The sequence below is a fragment of the Rattus rattus genome, chromosome 2 (assembly GCF_011064425.1).
Source record: "Rattus rattus isolate New Zealand chromosome 2, Rrattus_CSIRO_v1, whole genome shotgun sequence".
NCBI lineage: Eukaryota > Metazoa > Chordata > Mammalia > Rodentia > Muridae > Rattus > Rattus rattus.
This window is the reverse complement of record NC_046155.1, coordinates 15935726-15963544: the sequence shown is the minus strand read 5'-3', so window position 1 is coordinate 15963544 and position 27819 is coordinate 15935726. Positions and strand designations below refer to the sequence as shown.

The 27819-nt window shown below is 43.1% G+C and overlaps 1 long non-coding RNA gene across 1 annotated transcript; it reads left to right on the top strand.

Annotated features, from left to right (window-relative positions):
- The first annotated feature begins 1074 nt into the window (after positions 1-1074).
- LOC116893733 lies at positions 1075-15281 on the top strand. The gene is made up of 3 exons (XR_004387001.1): positions 1075-1169; positions 14442-14538; positions 15207-15281. It is a non-coding gene; the product is annotated as an uncharacterized LOC116893733 (long non-coding RNA).
- The last annotated feature ends 12538 nt before the right edge of the window (positions 15282-27819 follow it).

The following is a 27819-nucleotide window of genomic DNA, read 5'->3' as shown; positions in this document are numbered from 1 at the left end:
GTTCAACCACCCATCCTCAAAAAGCCAATTAGAGGAGGAAAATTAATACTGAGAAGCAGAGGGGAGAGTTATTCAACATAAATCTCAATGTGGTCACGCCGGGGAAAGGGATAGATGGATCCAGTGACTCTCCTGAGTCTGTGTTCTTGGGTGACGTGGGGGTATGGTTTAAAAAGAGCACGATGGGTACTTAGAACGAAACAGTGCAGCAAGATGCAGTGCTCTGACAACCTCCTATAAGTCTGTCCGAGATGAAGTCCAGGAAAGTCTGGTCTCTTCAGCTCCAAATTCAAATTATATCGAAATCCTTGCATTTAGCTCAGACTACAAGGGCAGAACCAATTGCTCTTGGTAGTGTAGAATAGTCACATATGTTTTTTTCAAAAGGCATGCCAATCTTATTTTTTAGTGCATGGGAGTTGAAGAAAAAACAGGCAGTGGTGGAGCATGCCTTCAGTCTCACCACTCAGGATACATAGATCTCTAAGTTGGAGGTCAGCCTGGTCTACAGATCAAGCTCCGGTACAGCCAGGGCTACACAGAGAAATTCTGCCTCAGTAAACAAAAAAAAAAAAAACCTCATATGTGTGTGTGTGTGTGTGTGTGTGTGTGTGTGTGTGTGTGTTATATTTATATGTGTTTATGTTACATATAAAATAGCCAGAAGTTCCCTACTCGGGTGTTTTGACCTCCAGGAAGACAGGGTGTGGGCCTTGCTCTGCCGCTGTCTAAGGACCCACCCACCCTATAACTCTCCCTACAGGATGCCAATGTAGTAAAAACATTATTTTCCTAGATACCTAAATTACAGCAGAGTACTCCTTAAATTTGGAGTTCTCTTGACTTATTTGAGCAATCTGGCATGTGACAGGAAAGGTTTGGGGCTCTGTTGAGCCATTTGAGAACCAGACCCAAGGGTGTGGAGATCTCGCGGTGGAGATCGCAGTTTATGTAACTATGGAATGTGGCCAAGCTGGGAAACCCTTTCGGCTGTGAACTCGGCAACAGACTCATCCTTTGATGGAGTTAGTATCCTCGTGATTCAGTTCCTCCTCAGTAAGACCGTCAGACCGGAGCCAAGTTTTCAACACATCTTTTTAGGAAGGGCACTTCATATCCAAACCATAACTGAAAAATCTGGAAGGGGCTTCTTCCTCAGAAACAGTAAGGTAGAAACCATCACTTCCAGGTTTTGTCCCTGGATATTCTTCCGCTCGGAACCACAGCTGACACCTAGTGGCCATGGGCGAAACCACACGGCCAGAGAAACCGAAGCCAACGCAGTCATGCTCTGTTCTAAGTAGCCTCATAACGAACACAGCATCCTAACGACCAATGCTAGTGTAAACAGTCGAATAACACGTCCTTTGTTTTGTTTTTATTCTCTGGCTAATAGAGAAATTTTCTTTTTGGATAAGTCTGCATACTATTGCTTCTCTGCAGAGAGTTGGGCTGTGGTGGCTGCTTTCCAAATCAGACAGATTTATTTGTCTGATACAAATGGCTCCGTGGTTGAGAGAGTCCTACTCTTGCAGAGGAACTGAGTTCTGGTCTCAGGGCTTGTGTCAGTGAGCTCACAGCCGCCTGTAATTCCAACTTCAGGGAGGCTGACACCCTCTTCTGATCTCCCCCAGTACCTGTAATCATGTGCATGCACACCCCGACATGCACATACATACATACACAGAAGGAAAATAAAAATGAATAATTTTAAAAGATTTTTTTAAAAAGACCATAAATCTAGGAAAAATGTAAAACTAGAAATCTATTTTTTTATTTTTATTTTTTTGTTTTTGTTTTAGAGAAAGCTATAGTTGGCATTCTACTGTTTGTTTTTCTCAGAGGAGGGAAAAAGCTAGAGGCCCTAAGAGTCAGAAATGGACGTGAGGATAAAATGGAAAAGGGACTCAGGAAAGTTAGGCATGGATGAACACGAGGGACCTAGAGATTGAGTGCTTTCTGGAGAGCATCATAGGGAAAACTGGTGGCTGGGAAGGGTGTGGTGGGCATCTGGGCACTGGCAACAGAGAAGGATGTGGTGGAAACTGGTAACACAGAGAGGCGTGGTGGGCATCCAAGCAGTGTTTTCCAGCCCCGCCCGTGCACGTGTTGCCTGCCCTCTCTGCGTTCATTTCTACTGCACTTCCATGTTGGAAAAATAAAGACACTAATATGCACCTCTTTAGATTCAGTCAACTTAGAAAAAATACATGGGGCAAAGATGATTTATCTCTCATAGTTCATAAAGACAGGACACAAATATCTAGCATCCACTGTCATGTAAGACTTCCACTTGTTCAAGGGCACCTACCCTTTAAGACTTTAGGACAGAACGTCCCATTCCGTCTGCTGTGAGGAGCTGGGGCTCTCTTCCATCCCTTGCCTTTGGCCATGATCCCTCCCTGAGGCCGCTTCTTCCCATCTCTCCTCCCATGATCCTTTGTGCTACAGTCAGCTTGCACTTGGAGCCTGTGTGCGTCTTGATTTCCACGAAGCACCATTATCTTAATGCAATCACATGTACACTGTGGACTTCTACTGAGAGCTCGGCACTGAAGGGCAAACATTTGAAACTTAATCTGCATAAGCCTGTTGATAAAATGCCTCTAGCCATTCACATACTGGGTACTTTTTTGGCCTCTTTGCCCAAAGTCCCTAACACTCAATATTTCAAACCCTCAAATATCCAATTCTTTCCACAAAAGATCTCTACTTTTTATTTTAACTAGGCCTATTATTAAAATATATAAACAGAAATTTAAATTCTCTGTCAATCCTAAAAAGCAAAGGATTTTGAAGCTATTTTCTATTTTTTAGAATAATCGGATTCTTAAGTATGAGTACCTTAAGTGGAAGAGTTTTATAGGTATATAATGCATGATAGTGTGAATGATGAAAATGGTCCCCATAAGCTCAGATATTTGAATGCTTGATTCCCAATTGCTGGAACTGTTTGGGAAGGATTAGAAGGTGTGGCCTTATTGGAGGAGGTGTCATTGAGGTGAGTTTTAAGTTTTCAAAATCCCATACCAGGCCCAGCCTCCTCTTTCTCCCTCTCCCTCTCCCCTCCCCTCTCCTTCCCTTCCCCCTCTCTTTTTCTCTTTGCCTCCAACTTGTGGATAAGATATAAACTTTCAGTTACTGCTCCAACACCACACCTTCCTGCCTGCTGCCATGTTCCTTGTCATGATGGTCATGGACTCACCCTCTGAAACTGTAAGCAAGCCCCTAAATAAATGATTTCTTTTATAAATTGCCTTGGTCTTGGTCATGGCGTTTCTTCAAAGCAATAGAAAAGTAAGATATAATGATACTGTGATGTGCCATTCAACACCATCATACCCTTCTATGAATGTGAAAACAAATGATGTTTGATTGCAAAGAGTTAAATTTCCATCTTGTTGGGCACCTAGGATATGGCCAGAGAAAAGACACAGCTTTTATCGAAAGCTAGAGAGTAAGAACGAGGCTGGTGAGATGGGTCATCTGGTAAGAGCATGTGTTGCTCTTGGAGAAGACCCAGTTTCAGTTTCTAGCACTCACGTGTAGCTAGCTCATAACCATCTATAACTCCAGCTCCAAGGGTCTTGTCAGACTCTGCTGACCTCTGAATGCACCACGTACCCAAGCGTTGCATACATGCAGGTAAAATGCCCATAGACATTAAATCAGTAAGTCTAAATAGCAAAGAAAGCAAGAAGCAGGGAGACTGCAGTGTTAACTTCAGAAAAGACTGAGAAAACTGGGCATGGTGATGCACATCTGTAACCCCAGCACTTGGGAGGTGGAAGCAGAAGGCCAGGTACTCGAGGTCCTTCTCAGCTACATTGTTCAAAGCCAGCCTGTGCTACACATCCTGTATCAAAAGAGGACAGCGGCAATCATAACAGCAACTAAAAAGGGAAGAAAAGATGCTACACAGACCTCACTTCACTCTACCTTGTTTCTTTGTCTTGTAACAAGGTCTGATAGAGCCCAGGCTGGCCTTCAACTGGTCTTCCTGTGCCTATCTTCCAAGTGTTGGGATTTCAGAAACATATAGAGGTTGTATAGAAAAATTGCAATATCCAAGCCTGTTTGTCTGTCTGCTAAGGCCTTATCTTCTTTATATTGGGGCCTTGGAATGGCACTAATGTGAACGTCAAAACTGTCCTGTACATTACAGTTTTGTAATGATTTGTGAATGATAAAACAAGTAGATGAGAGCCCAGGTCTGAGGCTCGCACCTACGAAGGCTGCATTGCAATATTGGCACGCCTTGTAAATGGGCACACTTAGTAAGAATCAATGTGTCCTCTTTACCATCACCAATAAGGACGCATTTGCTTGCTCACAGAGGGACAGAACCATTGATAGTTTGTTTTTTTTTTTAAATGAGAGCCTACTGTACTTCCTATTCCTAAGTGCTGTGAGATGTGTCTCCCAGGAATGTCAGAAGCTACACCCAGAAAGTCTCTCCAGCAGGACTGCCTAAACACGAGCTGAGCAAAGATGAGCTAACATGGATGGGGGGTAGGGAAGGACTCAAGGCCTCAACTCTACAGGGAGAACTACAGGCAACAAGGAAACACTGAGAGCCGGAGAAATAGTCTTCTCTAGGGAAGAGCAGAGCAATTGGTTAGCCAAATTCAGCCTGAAAACATTCATATAAGTAGCATTATATAGACTGAACAGATTGTATTTATGTATCTAAGAACATATTAATTAATTGATAATTAATGAAAAATAATTAATGAAAAGTTAACTAAAATTAATGAAAAGAGTTCATGAATTTGAAAGAGCGCAAGGAGAGACATATGGCAGAGTTTAGAGGGAGGAACAGAAATGGGGGAAATGCCGTATTGTGGTGGTTTAAATATGCTTGGACCAGGGAGTGGCACTATTAGAATGTGTGGCATTGTTGGAGTAGGTATGGCCTTGTTGGAGGCTCCTACCTTGATGATAGTGTATTGAGACTCTAAACCTGTAAGCCAGCCCCAATTAAATATCCTTTGTAAGAGTTGGCTTAGTCCTGGTGTCTGTTCATAGCAGTAAGTATGGCAGCTACAGTTAGCAGGAATGTACTGTAGTTGGTGGTGCACAAGGAAGCACTCAGCACTCAGGCGGCAGAAGTAGGAGAATTGCCACTAAGTATGAGGTCAAACCTAGTCTGCATAGTGAGTACCAGGGCAACATAGTTACATCGTGAAACTTGTGTCAAACAATGAGGAAACAAAGAGTGGGTTGGGGAAATAAACTCATTAGATAAAGTGCTTGTCCCGCAAGTGCGAGGATCCAAGTTCAGACTCTCAGAACCGACATAAAGGCCAGGCAGCAGAAGTCACCTGCACCCCCCACCCCAAGCACTCAGGAGGCAGAGAAAGAGAATTCCCAGGCCAAGCTGTCTACTGAGTCTAGCTGGAACTGGTGAGCTCCAGGATCCAAAGACACTGCCCCAACGAACAGAAATGGATCAAGGAAGACAGAGTCAACTTCTGACTTCCCCATGAATCCACACACATGTACACACATTTATACACATGCAAAAAACTATTACACATTTTTCATTTGCCACGAGTATAGGTCTTATTTTATTTTGTAGTGCTGGGGACTAATCCCATGACCACATATATGATGGGCAACTGAGTGACATTTCTACCTGCTGGGGTAGGTTTTAAAGGTTATCACATGCACAAACATGTTTAGGTGTGATAATAAATATGTAATTAGTTTTGTTTACTCTTTCAACAATGAATTCATACACCAAATCATATTGTATCCTTTAAATAAATGCATAATTACTAGTTTTAGTTGTCCATTTTGAGACAAGGTGGTCCTGGCTGACCTTTAACTAGCAATCTGCCTATCTCAGTGTTGGCATGACAACAAGAGTGTATCATTCACACACCTGGATACTATTTTTTTGGTTTGAGGGGTGTGGAGAGACAGTGACCTCATGTGACTGGATTCAAACTCAATACATAGCTGAGGACAACCTTAAACTCCTGATCCTGCTGCCTCTGCCTCTCCAGGGCTGGGATTACAGGCATACATGCACAACCATACCTGGTTTAGGTGGTGTTAGTGATTGATCCCAGGGCCTCATGCATGCTAGTCAAGCACTATACCAACTTGCAACATTCAAGTCTACTATTCGATTTATATAAGATACGATAAATGCTTTTCCAAAGGTGGGTTAGGTCTGGGAAAGTGGCACAGCGAGTACAGAACTTGCTATACTTGTGCCAGCACGAGGGGCAGAGTGTGGATGCCCAGCACTCACGAGTGTGGATGCCCAGCACTCACAGACATACGCATCTCCAGGAAATCACACTTGCAATGCTAGCACTCAGGAGATAGGACTGGATCCCCTACCTTGACTAGAAAACTGGTGAGTTCATGTCAGAAACGGCCTAAATGTGTAAGTTGGAGACTCTCCAGGAACGTACCAGACATTTTCTTACACACACACACACACACACACACGCATGCAAAACAATGTTTTTAAAGAATTGAGGCATGGGAGAAGTCAGATAAAAGATGTATATCTCCTCCCCACTTTTTCATGTTGTATTTCCTACGATGTGAAAGAAACAGGTGGCTCTAGTGTGGCCGCTGTCTGTCTCCTCAGTGTGAAGCTACATCAGCAGGGGACCAGAACGTAGGCGGGGCACTGAGAGAGGGAGACCAATTAGAACCCTGTGTATGAAAGACACAATGAAACCCACTGTCTTCTTTAACTTTAAACTTAAAAGGGCTGGAGAGATAGCGGAGTGGTCAAGAGCACTCGCTGCTATTCCAGAGGGTCCAGGGTTCAATTCCCAGCACCCACACAGCAATTCACAACTGTCTACAACTTCAATCCCAGGGGATCCGACACCCTCTTCTGGTCTCTGTGGGCACTGCATGCATGTCGTGCACAGACATACATGCTGGCAAGATACCCATAAAACATAAAGTTAAAGCAAAAGTTAAAATTTGTTTTGAATTAATTTTAAAAAGTTTATTAAAAGGTGAAATTTTCCAGTCATGAAGAACTTGAACCCTGTAACAACAACAGCAGCAGCAGCAGCAACAGCAAAACAGTCCAAGTGAACCTGTAACCAAAAGTGAGACTAACCCAGAACTCTCAGCCGTTTATGGCGAGTCGATGGCCAGTGCTCTCTCAGTCTCTCCCCTCACTGAGCGCAGACTGGGATTACAGTGGTCGATCTCTGAGGCCCAGAGCCTGGTGGACAGTGATGAATCTCTGCGTATGCCATGCACAGACAAACACAATTAAGGTGACACCATGATCCCGCCTTGGATAATCTGTCGTCGGTAAATAAAAATGCTAGCTTTGAAGTATGTCTAAGCAAAGTAGCTCTTGCTTACAATATCAGCAATCAGGGCAGTAACGAGTTTGAATCAGCTCAGGCTCCACTGCGAGACCCATCTCAGAAAAAGTAGGCTAAAGATATGGCTCAGTGGATAAGGCACTGTTGAACAAACGTGAGGAACTGAGTTCAAGTCCCCAGAAACCAAGTGTGTACCTGCACTCTGAGTGTGCAAACGGGAGGCAGAAACAAGAGCCAAAAGTGTTTTCTATGTAACCCGACAGAAAATGCTAGCACTTCCGACTGGATATATTGATATATATCTAAACCACCCACATCAATATCAGTTCTTCCTGTGTTCAGGTTTGTTTTTAATATGTCTAGTATTTTTATTTACCTGTTGCTATGCATACGGGGTTTAGATAAAGCTTCAGGAGAGAAAGGGAATCTGAGTCTTAGACCCTGAAATGAATGTGTGTTCCACCCTGATTTTAATGGGCAGAGCATCACAAACGCTGGCAGAACGCACAGGAAAGAAGGGATGAGGGACGAGGTCGGGTTAATCACATATGGCACTGCCAGATGATAATCACACTGACTACGGCTTTTGTGACGGTAGTCATGACGGTGCCATGTTTGGAGGACACTTAGCCACAATACCACTGCGGTGCTTCAGTGGAGTAGCAATCAAGGCTCTTAGGGCGACCAACGGAAACAAGCAACAGAAATGCAATATAGCACAGCCTTCAGATGGTATCATAGCTCAGTGCGTGTCCAGGAAAGCTGAGGAGCCACATCCGGAGGGCGCAGAGTAAGGAGCAAAATCCAGCACCCACTGGTCCTCTAAAGTCCCCAGGGTTCTTACTATGGCACAGAAACTCTTGTACTAGTCTAATGGCCTTTTGACCTTAAGCAAGCTAAAGAATATCACAACTGTTTCCGGACTGGAGGGACCTTTGTCGGATGTCACCATCCTTGTAATTTATTATACTTGGTCCCTCTTTTTTTTTTTTTTTTTAAAAAAAAAGCTTATATATCGTTTGCTTATGAGCATGCCCATGCATGATCATGCAACAGCACTCCTGTCAGAGTCAGAAGACAGCTTGTAGGAGTCAGCTCTCTCTTCCATCTTTTGAGTACCAAGGATCAAACTTAGATCCTTACCCTTGCCAGCAAATGCCTTTATCTAACACTCAGTGTCATTGGTTACTGAGTCAAAGTCTATCACAGGAGTCCCTGCTTGCTGAGTAATCAGTCACATGATTAGGCCCCAGCACCCAGGGGAAGGAGGCTGCTGTTGTGTTAGAAGTGATTGTCCTACCTGGGAGATGATGGAGTTCTCATATTCGTATACTTTTATTTAGTTACCTTTTGAGACAGAGTCTTGTTACATAGCCAAGACTATCCTTGAACTTACAGTCCTCCCTCCCCTTTCTCACGACTGCCTGTATTTCAGGTCTACACCACTCTACCTTGTGTAGACAAGGCTTTTGACTTTGTTTTTATTTCATATGTGTTCATATGTGTATCACTGTGGTGCTTCAGTGGAGTAACAATGTGAGCATGTTTCAGACGTACAGAGTCTGTATAGAGGAAATGGTGGATGATACATTGACAGGGGTAAAGTTTTATCATGCTATTAAAGGAAGATAGTCCCAGAAAAATCCTCTTGGGTAAGTAGAGAGCACAGCCGTTTCAACCATTTCCATTTCTGACCGCTGGAGATTTCAAAGAAGAGTGAGGATGCCTGGCAGTCAGTTTCTTTCCCACTCTTACTGGGCTCTTGGGACAGCAAAATGAAGGCCGTCCTAGGCAAGTCAGGACAAGCTGATGACCCCTTCCAAGCCCAACAGTATTCTAATGCAGTCGGGCTTCCCCCAGACTTGGAGAAATTCCCCCAGTATTAATCACTTATCACTCAGAACCTCCTAGAATCTGTTTCATTTAGTTATTGTTCCCAGAAGTCTCTGAAGTGAGTCACAGCAGACATTAAATTAGTTCAAGGGTTATGGGTTCTTTCAAGCAGGAAATACATCTTCTATTTTCTTTTCTACCCTTTTATTTTTATTAACATATAAATTCTACAAATGTATGGAACACAAGATGATGTTTCATTATGTAGATACCACTGCATAAAGTAATGATATTCAGACCTTCTCTCCGGAGTTTGTATCATAAACCAAAAGAGGAGAACAAAGATTTCCTGAACTTGACGAATATGGATTTTACTCAAACTAATTCACTGAGTAGAAATTAATATCCCTCAACAAAATTCCTCTCCCTTGTTGAAATGGAAGTCTGAGATAGATTACAGTGTGCAGTCCTGGGTGCCTTCCTTTGCTCTCTTTCAGATAGCCTTCTTCCCTCTCATGAACTCTCAGTTCCCTTTTTCTGCAGCTGTGGTCTGGAACATCCTCCACTGGGATGGGTGGAGTGGGCACCAACACTTCCTGAACTGGGCTAATCCAAACCCACTCGTCTGACCACTCTGATGGTTTGAAGCTTCGAAGAGTCAGCAAAGCATGGCGGAACTTTGATGGATTGACCCATTCAGAAAAATTTGAGAATGAACACCTTGTGGCGAGATCAGTGTGCTTCTAAGCAGTGATTTCTCTGGACCCCTACAGATGGTTTAATCCAAACTGCTTCACTGTTGCCAGGCAAGAGCCTAAGAGAAACAAAGTCTTCTTGGGAACAGAGGGCAGACGCCATGTTCTAGTTTGCTTCCTATTTCCGTGATTAAAAACCCTAACCAAAGCCACTAAGGGAGGAAAGGGATTATTCATCTTCCACTCCCATGTCACAATCCATCCCTGAGGTAAGCCATGGCAGGAACTCAGACAGGAACTCAAGGCAAGAACGTGGAAGCAGGAACTGAAGCACAGTCCTCAGAGGAATTCTGCTTCCTGGTTTGCTCAGCTTGCTTTCATACATTGCTTAGGATCACTGACCTAGGAGTGACATCACCCACAGTAGGCTGTGCCCTCCCACATTAATTATCCTTCAAAAAAATGACTCATAGACTTGCCTAAGGGCCAATCTGAGGAAGGTTCCCTCTTCCCAGATGTCAAATTGACAAAAAACAACCAAGGCAATCTGTTTCTCACTCTAGGTATAGTGACAATAACAAAAGTGCCTGTTCTGTGAGATGCTCAAAATTCCTTTAAGGGCTTTAAGCAAACCCAAGTCCTGGAGACACAGACAGCGTGGCACACCCTTCTGAGTTTCCTGTCAGCTCTTGGTCTTGAGTTATTTTCTTTTTTCTTTACAGCAATCTAACTTCCAAGAGTTTCCATGTCTATTTACATGGTCATTGTTTAAAATCCAATCACCCTCCATGCCAAATCTCTAACCCCAGCCCCTCCAGATGGGGTCATGAGTTAGGCTCACATCTGTGACTTAAGTTCTTCCAGAATCATGAGACTCCATGGTGGTGGAGCCTCAGTTAGAGTTGGTATCAATGAATGAGAAGACCTAGGGACAAGCTACATGGATTCAAGGCTGAGTGGCTTAGTCATCTTCTTGCACTTACTCCAAAATTACAAGAAGAAATGACATTTGGAGCCACCACGTGCTAAGAATTTATCTTATGTATTCATTTTTGAGACAGGGTCTCACTTTGTACATTTTGTTTTTCTGAAAGTCAATATGTAGACCAGGCTGGCCTTGAACTCAAAAAGATCTGCCTGCCTCTGCCTCCCAAGTGCTGGGGTTAAAAGAATGTTCCAGAACACCTGACTTGCATACTAAGAATTTAAATTCTGGATGTCGCGCAAATAAGTATGCTCTAGTCTTCAGAAATAAAATGACTTTTCCTTCTTAAAATATTTGTCCAAAATTACGGCTGAGTCGCACGATAAATGGAGGAACAAGATCACTGAGAACTTTTAAAATATTACTCCAGTTCCAAGGCCTAAATCACGTGTATATGGAAGCTCTTGTTCTTTTGAGATGAGCAAAGAAAGACGGCAGGGAACCAAGGTTCTTACCTAACTGCTCAGCTCCATGTCAGGCATCTAGGGTCATGATGGGACAATCGTGCTTGCCAGGCTTTGGGTAGTCCTTCCCTCAGGCTTTGGGTGGTCCTTCCCTCAGGCTTTGGGTGGTCCTTCCCTCAGGCTTTGGGTAGTCCTTCCCTCCTGCTGCTGTTTACAGCCTGTATGCTCTGGCTTGGGCTGCTTCAGCTTTGTGCCTAAAGCTTTCCTCAGTGGATGCACAACTGTCCTAATATCATCCACCATCCCGAGTCCTCCGTCACACCTTAGGTTTCACCATCCTGGCTTCAGACAATGGCCTTTCAGGCCCTTGTGCTGTCTCCGTGGCTCTCTGGAACCTTGACATAATCTCTCTGACCTCCATGTTTTTCATCCTTCATTTCTATAGACTCCATGCCGTCTGGATGACCTTGCCAAGTTTTCTAAACAGCTTGAGATGTTTAGATGCCTGCCTTTGGACCAAAGTTGCAGGGACCACTGTTTGCCTCTCTTAGAGGAAACGTTGTTTTTTGAGCAGGAAACCGTTCCCTTCAGCACTAGTCTCGGGCCAGGCTCTTTCCCTTCAAATGAATATCCATTTTTACAGACTGGAGCTTTCAGTGGGTGGGGTCTTGCCATTCAAGCACCTCTCTCATTGCTCCAGCAACAGTGTGGGTTTTTCTTTAATGGCATTAAGAGCATTGGCAATTACAGATTCTTTATCTGCACTTTCCTGGTCCACAACTTTAAACTTACCCATATCCATATTCCCTGTGAATTCAGTTTTCTTCTCTGTCTCTGTCTGTCTCTGGCTCTGGCTATCTGTCTGTCTGTCTGTCTGTCTGTCTCTCTCTCTCTCTCTCTCTCTCTCTCTCTCTCTCTCTCTCTCTCTCTCCCTCTCCCTCCTCTTCCTGAGCAAGAGCAGTAAGCATGGCCATGACTAGGACTGAATGATAGGCTGTCTTTAAATTCATTTGCCAAACAAATTAGTCCATTACTTTTTAATTTCGCCCCATTCTCAAGTCATAAGCAGAATGAATGTAGATTCTCTGCCAGAATGTAACATTAACTGTCATCCAGTTTGTCATAGAGTAGTGGATCCCCTCTGAAGCCTCACGAGTTAGGGCTCCACTGCCTGCCTTTCTCTAAGCATTCTATTCTTCCAACCGCAATCAGACTATTACGTTAAATTCTGCTTACAGCATTTTACAGTTTCTGTAGCCTACATTTTCAAAATCTTCCACATTTTTTTCGTTCAAACCAACCCCAAAAGCTTAAAGACCACAGGATCATGTTCATTTCAACAATGGTCCCATTCTCAGGGTCAACTTTTTATGTCATTACTTTTCTTGTTGCCTTGATAAAATACTTGACAACAGCAACTTAAAAAGGAAGGCTTTGGCTCACGGTTTGAGGGTATAAACCTTCCTAACCGTGACGTCATGGCTGCAGGAGTATGAAGTATCAGGGCGCATTATGTGCACAATCTGACAGCAGAGAGAAATGATTGCTATTCTCCGTCATTTTTTCCATTTTACTCAGTCCACAATCCCAACCCACTGGAGGGCACTATGGACGGTCAGGGCATGTCTTGCCTTTCTGGAAACACTCTTAACTGATACACTCAAGGGTGTGTTGCCATGGTGACTCCAAATCTACTCCTTTATAATTAAGGATAGCCATCATTGAATGTATTTCCTCCCTGTGGTAGAGCGAGGGTGGTGACGGTGGTGAAGGCTAAGTCTCCTTCAGCAGTCTGTTCTTTTAGCGTGTTGATCTATGTAGAGATGCATGCTCACACATGCAGTTATGCTTATGTTTCTTCACATTATAGTCCGATAAAATCCAAAGGGAACTAATTTGTTCAAATGTCTCCTATTCAAAGAATTACTTTTAAATTTTTTTATGTATTTTATGTGTATGAGTGTTTTGCCTTGTGTATACCGTGCATGCCTGATGCCCACAGAGGTCAGAGGACATTGGATCCACTGGAAATGGAATTGCAAATGGTTGTGAGCCACCCTGTGCATGCTGGGAATCGAACCCAAGTCCTCTACAAAAGCAAGGACCCTTAACCACTGAGCCATCTCTCCCTCTCTGCAGCGAACTATTTTAAGCAGTATTTGAAAATGAAAAACAAGGTAATATTTGTTCATAAAACAAAAACTAGTTATGGAAACACTCCTTTGCCATGATACTTGGTTAAAATTGAATCATTGAGGTTGGGGAGATGGTTTATTGGTTAGAGTGCCTGCCGTGAAAGCGTGAGGACCTGAAATTAACACCCACATAAAAGCCAGGCGTGATGTTGCTCCCCTGTAACCCAAGCACTGGGGAAAAGTGGAATTTGTTGAAGTACATGAGAAAACTTCCCTCTTGCTGGTTTGAATATTAACCCTCCCTAGTCCTGACAGGCGTTTCCTTTCCTGCTATGTCTGGTAGAGGGCTCAGTGATGTCTTTCTGGCTTGTGTTCTTCTGAGAAAAGTGTCCAGGAGGAGCAGTGTCTCAGCACACTCCCCAGTAAAATGGCCTGAGGATGCTTACTACTAGGCCTCCTAGAGACAGTGGCTTCCATTTTTATCCTTGGCATGTACTCCTAGGATATCAGTCTGGAGGTGGTAGTCTGTCAGCCATCTTGGAGCTGTTCTCCCTATTGATTTCGGACCTTTGAGCAGGAGAAACTTTTAAAAGTCACATTCTGAGACCTGGGGATGTAGCTCAGTGGCACCATGCTTGCTTAGTGTGTGTAAGGCTGTGGGTTCAAACCCCAACACTGTCAACAGCATAACGGACATCCCTACCTGTGGGCTGGGAGCACAGAGCATAAGGCGGGAAGCGCTGTGCCTGCATCACCGTTCCTGACTGATGCAAAGGCGAGGCTGCATCAGTGTGACAGAGCACGCAAAGGAACAGTCGTGTGGGAGCAGTTCTGATTCATTAGTGGACCTTGTCATTGGCTCTGAAATAGAAGCGGCAGGAATCATTCTGTGGCCCTCTCTGGAAGCAAATAATTACTCCCTGGAAAGGGAATTCAAATGTGGCTCCTATAGAAAGCACATTAGCATATGTAAGCCACGGTTATAGATTAAAAACCACTCTGAGAACAACAGAAATAAAGTAGAGAATAAACAGCCGAGCTATAGTAATATAAATTTTCCCATTTTTCCTTAGTTATCTACTTCCATAACAACAACCACTTCTCTACTCAAAATGGAACTGACAAGCATCACAAATCAAAACAACAGGGAAGGAAACCCTATTCTTGTTGGTGAGTAAATAAACCTAGGATAATGAATACACCAATAATCTTGAAATCCCATTGTAAAACTACCGGAATAATATGTTTACAGTATGTTCTGGTTCATTAATAAGATCTAGCAGCTGTCCTACTAAGCCACAACTTTATAGTAATTTATATTCAAGCTATCAACAGCACTGGATAGGATCTGAATTTGTGACTTTCCAACCTGGATCCTGAACACAATTCTCCCACCACTATGAAGTTTAACATGTCTGCTATTGTGTAGGCTCACTGAGAAGGGTAGTCATTAAGAAATTCCCTGACTGTGCTAGCTAGGGTTTTGTCAACTTGACACAAGCTAGAGTCATCTGAGGAGGGGGAACCTCTCGGCAAGACTGTGGGGCATTCTCTTGATTGGTGATTGATGTGGGATGGCCCAACTCACTATGGGTGGTGCCATCCCTGGGAAGGTGGTTCTGGGGTGTATAAGAAAGCAGACTAAGCAAGCCACAAGAGCAAGCCAGTAAGCAGCACTTCTCCATGGTCCCTGCCTCAGTTTGAGCCTCCAAGCTCCTTCCTTGAGTTCCTGCACTGGTAGAGTGTTACCTAGAAGTGTAAGCTGAAATGTCTTTTGGTCATGGCGTTTTATCACAGTGATAGCAACACTGCAACATTGACTGTTTTTGTCCTTCCAGAATGACCGCACAGCTGATGGGACTATGATTATGGAGTTCTTTGTGGATGTAACCATTCATAAGAAGTGCCTTGAGAGTTCTCATAAAATAAATAAAAACTCATCTAATCTCTTGTTCAAAGATCAATGCCACCTATAAGTTGCTTCTGAGTTAGAAAATCTTTACAATTGTGATCTGTGGCTATTAGTGTTGGTGCCTGCCCTGGCCCCGGGGGGTGGTGGGGTGGTGGGGGTTAAATCTTACCACACAGAAAGCATCCTTAGGAGACTTGGGAACTGGGAAAAAGGTGACACTGTTCTCCTGGGGGTAAGGATTCAATTTAACTCCATCAATGACTGTCCATCATGTATACTGTTTGCAGGCATCCCTCCAGTACAAACTAGCACACAGATTTTTCTCTCATGTTAACACATGGTTTCCAGTGGGTTCTAAAACCCATGCTCCATGGCTCAACCAATCAAGAATACAGAGAGAACATGGAGAATAAGTTGATGGCTGGTTCCTGGCTCTTAAACCACATTTTACAATAACCTTTGGAGGGTTTGTTTTGTTTGGCTTAAGACAGGTACTAACTACCACACCAGGTCAGCTTTAAAGAAATGTATGGGTGCTTCACCTACATGTGTGTCTGTGTATGTTTGTATACATGTGTACCACATGCACGCCTGGTATCCTTGGAGTCCAAATCCAGGTTCTCTGGAAGAGTGGTCAGTGCTCTTTACCACTGAACTATCTCTCTAGCTCCCCAGAGAGATTTTCAAAAATGACAAATTCAGAACACAGTTCATACCAAAAAAATCAGACTATTCATAGTGGCATCCAAGAATTATTTCATTTTTATCACAACTATGAAAAAAATAAAATATACCCTATTTCTCTGGTGATGGAAATGTTACTGTTTTCTGCTTCTACATTTTTATTTTGCAACATTCACTTTTGCTATATTAATGTATGGCTTTTGCAGTTTGTAAAATAATCAATGCACTGTCCTGTGATAAAGAAACTTGCCTTAATTTTTGAGAATGTAAGCAAAAGTAATGTCTAAATCGAATAGTGTACTTGGTATTTTTCTGACTCTATGGCTAAGCCCAGGAACCCTGGGAACAGGGAGAACTGGCCCTTGCTTTGGACATGCTAAGGACAAGCCCCCAGTGTCGTTTCCAAGGGAGCACAGTGACTGCTATATAAAGAGTGTGTGAGTATTTGGGTAGCTGATGAATGGTAGTTGCCATGTGTCACACAAACATCCTTACGCCTGCTGTACAATCGTGACTACGTGACTGGTACAAATACTGCTTATGAGATGGGAAGTTCCTTGAGAGTGTTTTGACTGAGAAATGAAGATGTAGTGTACATAAAAAGGAAACCATAAATTTTCAAAAGAAATATCTGAAAAGGGTGGCGGAATTCACCCATCAAACAGAAAATACAAAGGAGATGAAGCAATAAAAGTTTGGAGGAGAAACTGGATTCTGGATTTAGCTATCCGGGTGCTACGTTTCCCAGGGAGGGGGAAGACAGTGACTCTAGAGAGAAGGGTTGATCTGAGGGAATTCACGTCATCCTCAGCTTAAGGGACTAAATTAGTATCTGATTTGTACCAGAATAGTTAAATGCAGAGAGACAGATATGTTTAGAAGCTGACAGATGAAAAGGCTGTGGGCAAACGAAGTGTCTTTCCTGAGGACCCGATTTGTGTCACCTGTGAGAGACAGCTAGTGTGGAAGCAACAGGAATTTTCCCGAGAGCCATCTGGAAGAGGACTAGAGTGTGGGCAGAAGGAAGCTAGTGACGGATTGCTAGGTGCTTAGGCACTGCAGAGGGAGCTGGGAACAGCCAGATAAAAAAGACATCATCGGTTTGCCTGTGTGGAGAATTGAAAGGAGAGGAATGCATTAGCAATGGGAATTCTCACGAGAATCCATTGAGAAAAGGGTAACTCAAGGAAGCCATTCATCGATGATACAATCAAATAAGAACTCTCATGCCCTTTCCCTTTCTTCCCCAATCTCTCCAGTTCCAACCGGAAGGGCGTGAAGACAACCTTGACTGAGATAGAGAAGGAAGACTTGTGCCATGTGACTTGAGAGAGAAGGTGACAATGTCTTAAGATGATACAGGGGATTAAAAGAGCCTTCCATTAGGACAAACGAAGAAGGAGATTTGGGGGGTCAGGAGGAAGCAAAGCTTTTAGTTAGATCACGTCTAATGTTTACTAAGCACATAGGTTACACAAAAGAGAGTTTCACTGCTGGGACTCAACCATTTCACCGCAGAGAAGATGGCATCTCTGGTTATTTCACCGTAGAGAATCCAGTACCGGTTTTAGTTTGCATCTTTTTCTCAGGTTCATGCTGGCTCTGCCACTCTTAAGAATCTCTCAGGCAAATCTGAGGAAGAAGGAAGCTTCCACTGTCCTATAACCAAAATTCTATTTGTGGGTTTGCTGTTTTGTTTTAGTTTTTATTTTGTTTTGTCTTTGAGACAGGGTCTCTTTATGTACATGTCCTAGAATGCACTATGTAGATTCAGAGACTCACCTGCCTCTGCTTCCCCAGTGCTGGGATTAAAGGTGTGTACCTGGCTTATGATCAGAATTCTTATCTGCAGGAAAAATTGACTCTGTGCTCTCTCCTACCACCCTACCCTTGTGAATTAAAGAAGTCCATCGAGGTGTCCTGGAGTCCAGTAATAGGATGGCTATTTGATGAGTCATCAAATAACTGTGTCACGTGCTGTGAAACGGTTATGGCTCTAAATCCAAAGTGCTGGTCACCACATGCTAGTAGTGTTCCAGTATAGACCTATTTCTGCTCAGAAGAGTACGGTTGAGTGGAATCACTTCCCTTGTAAACACATGAAAATTATGGAAAGTTCTACTCCAGCCATCAGAGGGTTCCAGCTGCTTCAACAATATCTTATCTGTGTAACAGCCTTTGTTTCTGAGGCCAGCCTGTCACAGGTAAACACTTAACTTCAACCTTGGTATTTTTGTTTTAGAGACTCTGTGCCTCTCCAGGTATCTGTAGGTTTTCATATTGCTGGATTCTCCAGAAAGGGGCCTGGGTAACTGGAGATGGCTATTGCTCACTGGTCTTTGGGGACTCTGTTGATTTACTGAAGAAAACTGTGGCACTCTCTCCCCGTGAGCACTGAGAGGACTGAGTAATGCTGCTCCTTCTATGCTCTGACTCCCTGGACAAAGTTGCTCGACACTGGCACTAGCAGCAATCTGGCAGGTTTGGATGTCTGGATTCATTACTGTGGAGAGGAGAGAGGACCACTCACTGTGCACACTGCAGGGGTTTTTGAAACATTTGCAGATTAGACTACCAACTTCCAGGAGCATCAATGCACACAATTACCACAACCAAACTTGTGTCCATCGGCTGGGGATGTGCTTGCCTACTGTATGTAAGGCCCTAGATTCAGTCCGCAGTACTTCAAACTAAAAATGTCTCAAGACAACCAATGTCCATGGCAAACCTGGCCCCTGCTGAGAATCATGGATGTAAGCAGAGAAGCGCTGACTAATTGACTGTCCTAGTGAGGTTTCTTTTACTGTGATGAGCATCAGAGAAAGTTGGGGAAGCAAAGACTTATTTCATCTTACAGTTTACAGTCCATGAAAGGAAGGAACTGAAGGCAGGAACTGAAGGCAGGAACCTGAAGTCAAACTAAAGCATGACCATAGAGGAGTACTGATGACCATGGAGGAGTGCTGCTCACTGCCTTGCTCTCATGGTTTGCTCAACCTGCTTTCTTGTATGACCCAGGACCTGCTGCTCAAGTGTGGCACCACCCACAGTATGCTGGGCCCTCCCTCCCACATTAATCATTAATCAAAGTGCCTCCATCAATGTATCTACAGGTCAATCTGATGCAGATACCTCTTCTTCCTCCTCCTCCTCCTCCTCCTCCTCTTCTCCTCCTCCTCCTCCTCCTCTTCCTCTTCCCTTCCTCTTCCTCTTATTCCTCCTCTTCATCCTCCTCCTTCTACTTTCCCTCCTCCTCCTCTTTCTTCATCATCATTATTAACCCTTCTCTCATGTATTACACCCTGACCACAGTTTCCCTTCCCTCATCTCCTCCTAGCATCCCCCATGCCTCTCCTCTCCCCCAGATTCATTCCTCCTCCATTTCTCTTCAGAAAACAGCAGGCTTTCCAGGTATATCAACCATACATGGCATGTCAAGTTGCAATAAGACTAAGCACCTCCCCTATATTAAGGCTGGACAAGGCAATCCAAAAGGAGAAAAGGGTCCCAAAAGTAAGCTAAAAAAAAAAAAAAAGCAGAGATAGCCCACTGCTCCCACTGTTAGGAGTCTCACAAGAAGACCAAGTTACACAACCATAACATAGGCAGAGAACCTAGCTCACACCCATGCAGGCTCCCTGGTTCTCAGTTCAGTCTCTGTGAGCCCGTATGGACCCTGGCTAGTTGGTTCTGTAGGTTTCCTTGTGATGTCCTTGACCCCTCTGGCTCCTACAATCCTTCTCCCTGTCTTCCACAAGACTCCCTGAGCTCTGCCTAATGTTTGGCTGTGGGTCTGTTCCCAATCTGCTCGCAGATATAGAGATATAGATGAAGGTTGTCTCTGATGATAATTAGCCTAGGCTCCAGGGAGACAATTCTTTGGTTGAGGATACGTCCTCCAAGATGACCTTAGCTTGTGTCAAGTTGACAAAACAAAAACAACAGCAACAACAACAACAATAAAAACAACAACAAAAACTGACCAGCATGATAACCATCATTGAATGGTTGACTCTTTTGTTTTGTTTTATATACCTCTACTTTTCTATATTTCTCCTGTTTTCTATGTGTGTATGTGCAACTTTCCTCTAGCCTTTTAAGGCTAGACAGAAATTTAAGATGAGATCTCTGGACACTCAGGAACTTCTGAGTAAGTTGACATATTAGAGGATGTCTCAGTGTGATGCTGTGAGGGAGGAGTCAGGATAAAAAAAAATCCAGTTCCAAATGGAGAAAGAGCTACAAAAATTCACAAAAGGAGGGACAATTTGTTGGGAATAGAGTGACAGGATGAGAAGAATTCTGCTACTGATTTCCTGGTAGGCAGAGGAAGTGAGGCCTCATCTGGAAGGAGGCCAGGTGGGCCAAGCCTCAAAACCAGTTTCAGGTCTTGCTGAAACAGTGCCTCCTTCAACAAAAATACACAGCAACGGAGATGAATTATTACTATCATTATCATCATTATTTTTATAATTAGCATTTATTTGTATCTAGATATACACATGCATGTGCTATGTGTGCATGTGTGTGCGTGTGTGTGGTGTAATAGTTTCCCAAGATATCGAAGTATTTCTTCCTGTTTACAAGCTCTTAAATGAGAAGGTACAACTCAAAATAGCTGCAGGAAGTTCCTGAAACTAACCAGACTCACTGGGTCTCTCCCTGCCAGCTTTAAAAGCTGAGAGTCATTCTCAGCCAAGTTGCAAAGAAGATTCTGAGACCAGACCAGCTGTCAGGAAAAGGTATAGACCAGAGTCACTTGGGAAGATATTCGCCAACTAATTGAGCTGCCTACAGGCTGTGAGGTGTGCTCCAGGTTCTCAGGTGTCACCCATACTGGGGGTTGTAGGTGGGGTTGGTGACACAAGTGTCTTTGAGTAATTTCTGCTCCTGTCACTCATATTCCTGTAAGGAACTCAATTAAACTCATTGGTTCACCAATTTGTCTGTTGTCAGCTCTCTTTCTGAATGAATAGAGGTATATGTGACACATCCCCAGGAGAAGTTTATCACACAACAGCACAAGTGTGTGTGTGTGTGTGTGTGTGTGTGTGTGTGTGTGTGTGTGATTATTCATATTCCACAGTGTCATAGTGGAGCTCAGAGGACAATTTCCAGGAGTTGGTTCTCCCCTCTCCCCTTCTACCACATGGGTTCCCAGGATTGGAACTCAGATCATCAGGCTTGCCAATCTACCTGAACCATCTCACAAGCCTAGAATATCTCTCTCTCTCTCTCTCTCTCTCTCTCTCTCTCCTCTCTCTTCTCTCTCTGCCAAAAAGGAAAATGGGAGGAAAATTTTGTTTGGCTTACACTTCCATATTATTGTTCATTATCAAAAGAAGTTGGGACAAAAACTTAGACAGGGTAGGAACCTGGAGGCGGAGCTGACGCAGAGGCCATGGAAGGGTGCTGCTTACTGGCTTGCTTCCCATGACTTTCTCAGTCCGGTTTCTTAAAGAACCGAGGACCACAAGCTCAGAGATGGCACTACCCACAATGGGCCGGGCCCTCCCATATCAATAACTAATTAAGAAAATGCCTTACAGCCAAATCTTATGGAGACATTTCCTCAGTTAAGGTCACCTCCTTTCAAATAACTCAAATTTGTGTGTCAAGTTGACATAAGAGTAGTCAGCACACCAGGCAACAGAAAGCTTGACTCAAGCAATGGAGGGTCTGGGGGGAGGGCTAGCCCTGCCTTTAGAGGCAAGAATCCCACAAGTCCAACTGACCCCACATACCTGAGGGACCAATTTAAGAGAATTCAGAAAGATGATGCTCCAAATAGTCATCGTTTTTATTGTATTTTATTTTTGTCTGTTGTCTTTCTGATTTTTCTTTTTATTATAATTTTAGCAGTATTTTTCTTTATTAGTTAATCTTGAACTTTATTATTAATCTTGAATTTATCTTATCTTTTATTTCAGGGTGTGTGTGTGTGTGTGTGTGCGCGCGTGCGTGCGTGCCGGTAGAGGTTGGAAGAGTGTACTGAATCATCCTGGAACTGGAGGTATAGACAGTTAGAAGCTGCCAGTTACTCATATCCCACTCAAGGGATTCCATGAAATATAAAAAGAATGATGGTTCCGAACTCTTTTTATGAAGCCAGTATCACACTGACATCCAAGCCAGATAAAAATACAACCAAAAGAAAAAAATTCATCTCCTTGATGAAAGATGCAAACATTCTTAATAAAACACTTGCAATGGAATTCAAGATGACATCACAGGGCTCATTCATTGTGACCGAGCTGGCTTCCTTCCAGATACACAGGGATGGTTCAGCAAACATAGATCAATAAATGTTACCCATCACGTACATAGCCTCAAAGACAGCAATGACATGATTATCTCAGAGATTTTGCCTTTGACAAAATTCAACATTCCTTCATGATGAAAGTCACTGAGAGGCCAGAGAAGTGGGGAGCATACACCAACTTAACATGGACTATATATGACATACCTATAGCCAACATCATTCTGAATGGAGGAAAACTCAAATTATTCCCACTGAGATTAGGAAGAAGATAAGGTTGCCTGCCCACTCTCTCCATACCTGCTCAACACAGTGCCTAACATCTCAGAGCAACGGTGCAGGGAAAGGGGATAGAAATACAAACAGGAAGAGAAGTCAAAGTGCCCCTGTTTGCTAATGAAATGATTCTGAATATACAAGACACACCAAAGAATCCACCAAAAAACTTGTAGAGCCGCTAAACACGTTCAGCAAAGTTGAAGGTTACACATTAACCACATGGAATTCAGTGGCCTTCCTCTCTACCCAAAGCAATCATCCTGAAAAAGAGATCAAAGAAATAATCCCACTCACATGAGCTGCCAATAAAACAAAATAAAAACACTTGGGAATAAACCTTACCAAGGAAATGAAAGCTCTCTAACATGAGGACTTTAAGACAGTGGAGAAGGAAACTGAAGAAGACATGAGAAGGTGGGAGGACCTGCCATGTTCATGGATTGGAAGAATTAATCTTGTGAAAATGGCAATCCCACTAAAGCAATCTGTAGATTCAGTGCTATCTCAATCAAAACCCAGGGCCATTCCTCTCAGACCTAGAAAAAACAATCTCACAATGCATACATATAGCAGGGCCAAAAAGCCGAAGATCGCCAGTTCAATCTTGAACAAAAATAATATCATAGGAGGCTTTATTTATTTATTTATTTATTTATTTATTTATTTTTCAAATTATACTACAGATTTATAGTATTAAAATACCATGTTACAAACATAAAAACAGGCAGATGAATAGAATAGGATAGGACAGGACAGGACAGGATAGGATAGGATACCGGATTGGTCCCTAGAACTAGTGCTGACTTTTAACGAAGATACCAAAAATACACAGAAAAAATACATTGAAGAAAAGACAGCATCTTCAAGAAATAGTTGGATTTCGACATGCAGAAAACAGAACCAGACTCTCCTCTTGCACCCCACACAAAACTCAACTATATATTATTCTGGTAGAGGATAATGAGGGCATGATTTGACTTAGAGACACGGGTATGTATTTTTTTTCTTTTTTCTTTTTTCTTTTTTTCGGAGCTGGGGATCGAACCCAGGGCCTTATGGGGCAAGCGCTCTACCACTGAGCTAAATCCCCAACCCTGGGTATGTATTTTCTTAAAGGAGTCTCATAACACGGGAAGTTAAAACCAACCACTCACAAGAAGATCTCATGAAATTAAAGAGACTCTGTGGGGCTGGCGAGATGGCTCAGTGGTAAAGAGTACTGGCTGCTCTTCCAAAGGGCACTAGTTTGGTTCCCAGCACATGCAAGGCAAATTAAAACACGTTACTCTAGCTCCTGGGGATCTAAGGGCCTTTCTGTCCTCTGTGGGCATCAGCCATACAAGTTATGCAGATATGCATTCAGGCAACACAGCCAAACACATAAAATAAAGTAATTGATAACAACAATAAATAAGTTCTGTACGGCAAAGGAAATTCAAGTGAAAAGGTGGCCCACAGAATGGGGAAGAAAATCCCTGCTGTCTGTACAGTTAACAGATTGGTATTTAGTATATACAAAGAATTAAAAAAAAATAAAAATAAAGAAAATAAAAGAAAAACTCACTAAGAAGTGAACCAAACAGGAAGTTCTCAAAATTCAAGAATACAGTGGATGAAAAACATCTTTAAAGTGTCCAACATCCTGGACCTCCTGTTTGAAAGTGTGACCGGGGTCACCTGAAGATATCATTAGTGTTTAGACAGCCCAGTACCTGCAATCCTGGCCCAGCCGAAGCAGAAGAGCCGCTAAGCTTGATGTCAGTGTGAGCTATAGTGAGACCTTGTATCAAAACTAAAATAAAATCTAGGGACCAGGGCATGATATAGAGATACTGGATGAATAGATTGTTTTCAGCACAGTTGTCCCCATTATATCCATGGTCTTGATTCCAAGACCACCCCTGACCTATCCCATCCACGCCCAACCCAAATCCTCGGATGCTAATTACACAAAATTGCCTGTGATAAAATGATAGCTCGTGTTAATGGTAGAGGACTTGCACACCTGGGCATATCCCCTCAGATACGTTCAGTCATCAGTACGTAATAGTACGTATATGGTGTGCATACAATCCTCGTGCTGCACTTTTGAAAGAACACCCAGAAAGAACTGGTTCAGCCCAGATACAATTCTTTCCTTGAATGCTTTTCATCTGCAGTTGTTTGAATCTCCAGGTACAAGGCTCATGGACATGCAGACCTACTGGGCAAGTTCTACGTACTGCTTAGAACCAGGGTCGTAAGTGGACTAAAATGATTTATTCATTGTGTATCATTTAACTGGGTGCTCAGTATTTTTATTTACAATATTTGTCCGTTCTACTTGGACCTTGGGGTAGGAGACACTTTTATTTTATTTTATTTTTTAAATATATAGGTCTTTGGCACATTATGCATAGATGTTTGGTAACTACAATTTTGTTGTGGGTGAAATTAATGCGATGCCACCACCAATCACTGCACAAGCATGTCACTTCTTTGCAAGGGATAGTTTGTTTTTGATTTTCGGTTCCTTGAGGGACTCCATGCTTTACACTACAAATCTTCCAGTTTTGCAACGTACATTGGCCAGGAAAAAGAAGTTTTTGTTCTGAACATTCTCTCCAGCCTTGCTGTCTTAGGGGCCTGTCTCCTAGGGAGTTGAAATCAGGAAGTCTGGTTCAGAAGTTGCAAATGAAGAATCTGGAGCCAGGGTTTCCCTGGTTTTATGCTATAAACAGCGCCACCTAGCGGCAGAATCAAGTACTCCCCACCACCACACTAGAGGCAAAGGAGGAAATCCAGATAAATCAAGTGTGAAGATCTGCAAGCGTGGGTTTTGGCTGCTTCCACCTAGCATTCAGTCTGTTAACTTTAGCAAGATAAAGGGAGGAACAGTTATTTACCAGTAGAGCTGTATCATTTCTTTTTAAAAACTAGCAATAGGCGTGTGGGGGCGGGGGGGAGGGTGGCGGCAGCAGAGATGATGAGAGACAGGCTCCACTGGTAAAGGCACTTGCCACAGAAACCTACACACAGAAACCTATACACACACACGCACACACACACACACACACACACAGAGAGAGAGAGAGAGAGACAGAGAGAGACAGAGAGAGAGAGACAGAGACACAGAGAGACAGAGACACAGAGACACAGAGAGAGAGACAGAGAGAGACAGAGAGAGACAGACACAGAGACAGAGAGCAGGAATAGCGATACTAATAACGCACATCAATATAAAAATTCCATTCCCGTCAGCATGAATCTAAAAGCAGCAAAATCAAGCAGGATTTGAAAGAAAGTTCTTTTAACTTGAACCTATGTTGACAAAATTCACGTTTATTTTAATTAAAAATGTGTCTGAATTTCCGATGCATGCACTGTGCTCAATCAGAGCTATCAGTAACGAGTACTCAGAATCTCATCTATGAAAATATCAGGACTCAGAAGCTTGGCTCCCAAGGGTCAACTAAGTATTCCCTAATCCAGAAAATTCTGTAGACTTCAAACTGACCCACCAAAGATCTCAGCTGCGTGATCACATGAGCGCTTGTGGAGATATATTTTTGCATCATGAAAATATATTATTTACAGATTTAAACATTTGGTGCTGATTTTTTTTGCCTTTTGCTTTGATTTGTTTTCTAAGGGGGTCTGTGGCTTGTTAAAAAATATTCATTTCAACTTGTCAACTTCATAGTTACTCTTGGCTATGTGCCACCTGTTTTAATACATATGTTTTTGTGAGCTGTGGCAACAAGGATTCCATTACCTTTATAAATATTTGCTGTCTCCTACTAGATGCAAAGAAATAGAGACTCCAGAGCAGTGTGGCTGTACAGTTGGTTACTAAGCAGGAATATGTTTTGCAAATTCCACTTCCGCCAGTGATATTATTTTCTTTAGGGGGTAAACAGTTTTGAACTTTCTATCAAGGAGTCACCTAGCACTTTCTGAGCTCTAACAATGGCCAGACACTTAGCTTCACACACATAAACAGTCTAGTGTCACGGACTGGATTTTAACACATCCATGTATCCCCATAGTCTTAGTTTACCCAGTTAAGCTTATGGGGTGGCACTCTGTCTACAGCCAGAAACAAGTTATTTATCAGTCTGTGCTGCCTGCGTGGTGCCTGACAGATGGCATTGTTTGTGTTTCTATCCTGGCACACAGCCGTCCTCTGTCCTCAAAATGGAGTCAAAGCTGCTTGTAAAATGGAGCCTCTCAGGGTGAGGAACGGTCTGAAAAAAAAAAATCACTGCTTTAAACAATGTAGAGTGAGCACAGCCTGGCCTCTGGTGTTTTCTTCTCCCCTAAACCTAGAGAGTGTGTTTCATAAATCTACTACAACGCTGTCTGCTGAGCCTTTAATCCCGTTATGAATTACACAGTTTGGGCAACGTTAGAAAGAAGGAAACTGGGTTCCTTGGCAACCTTTAGAGACATCAAGCTAGAAAGCCACAATGTATACACCCGTTGGCAAGACAGAAGACATTCTTAGTTGGGAAAGACCACACTTGACCTATTGGTGCTTGCTTCCCCCCTTCCCCCTCCCCCCTCTCCTTTTCTCCCTAAATCCTAGCTTTGCTTCAAATTTGGTTAGCTCTGAAATTCATCTTCATTGAAGCCACGAACCCCAGTTTGCCCTGCTGGAGGTTTCTGACTAGAACCCCTCAGGCAGCTGCTGCTGTGGTGTGGACCTGTACTGGTGACAACTGCCTCTGCTGTTCTCTGCCCAGATACAGACTTGGGAGCAAAATAATATAATTACTTTTCGTGATCCCCCAAGTTCCAAAAGGATTGTATTAACAGCATTGCAGTACTGGAACGCCTCTCGGTCACAGTGCCTTACTGGAGACAGCTGAACCCTTTTGCGGTAGCCTTATATTTCATAATGTAGAGCCCAGGATCTTTCAATGTTTTCTCTGACTTGCCCTATCTTCTCTTTGAACAGCATAGGAAGTAGATCAGCTAGACGACTGTGTGATACCTGCTTCAACCCGGGTTGAGTAAAGTACTAAAAATTCTTAGTGACTTCCTTGCTAGTGACCCATCTCTTCCACCCTCTGTGAGTCCACCCGGTCATCCAGAAGTGTAGCTAGGGGTAATAGTGATTATGTGGTCTGAGTTAAATTCTTCAAACTCTCCAAACCTTTCTGTCTCTAAAATGGGCATAGTGATGCTGTTCCCTGCTCTAAGTTAATCCATATTATGTAAAGTTGTGGGTTTTTAGGCTGGGCCTTGCCTTGAGAAACTCCATTTTTTTACAAGTAACTTTTTGATACCATTTTGAGGACATACCACCCATGCAGAAAACTGGTACATTGTGTAT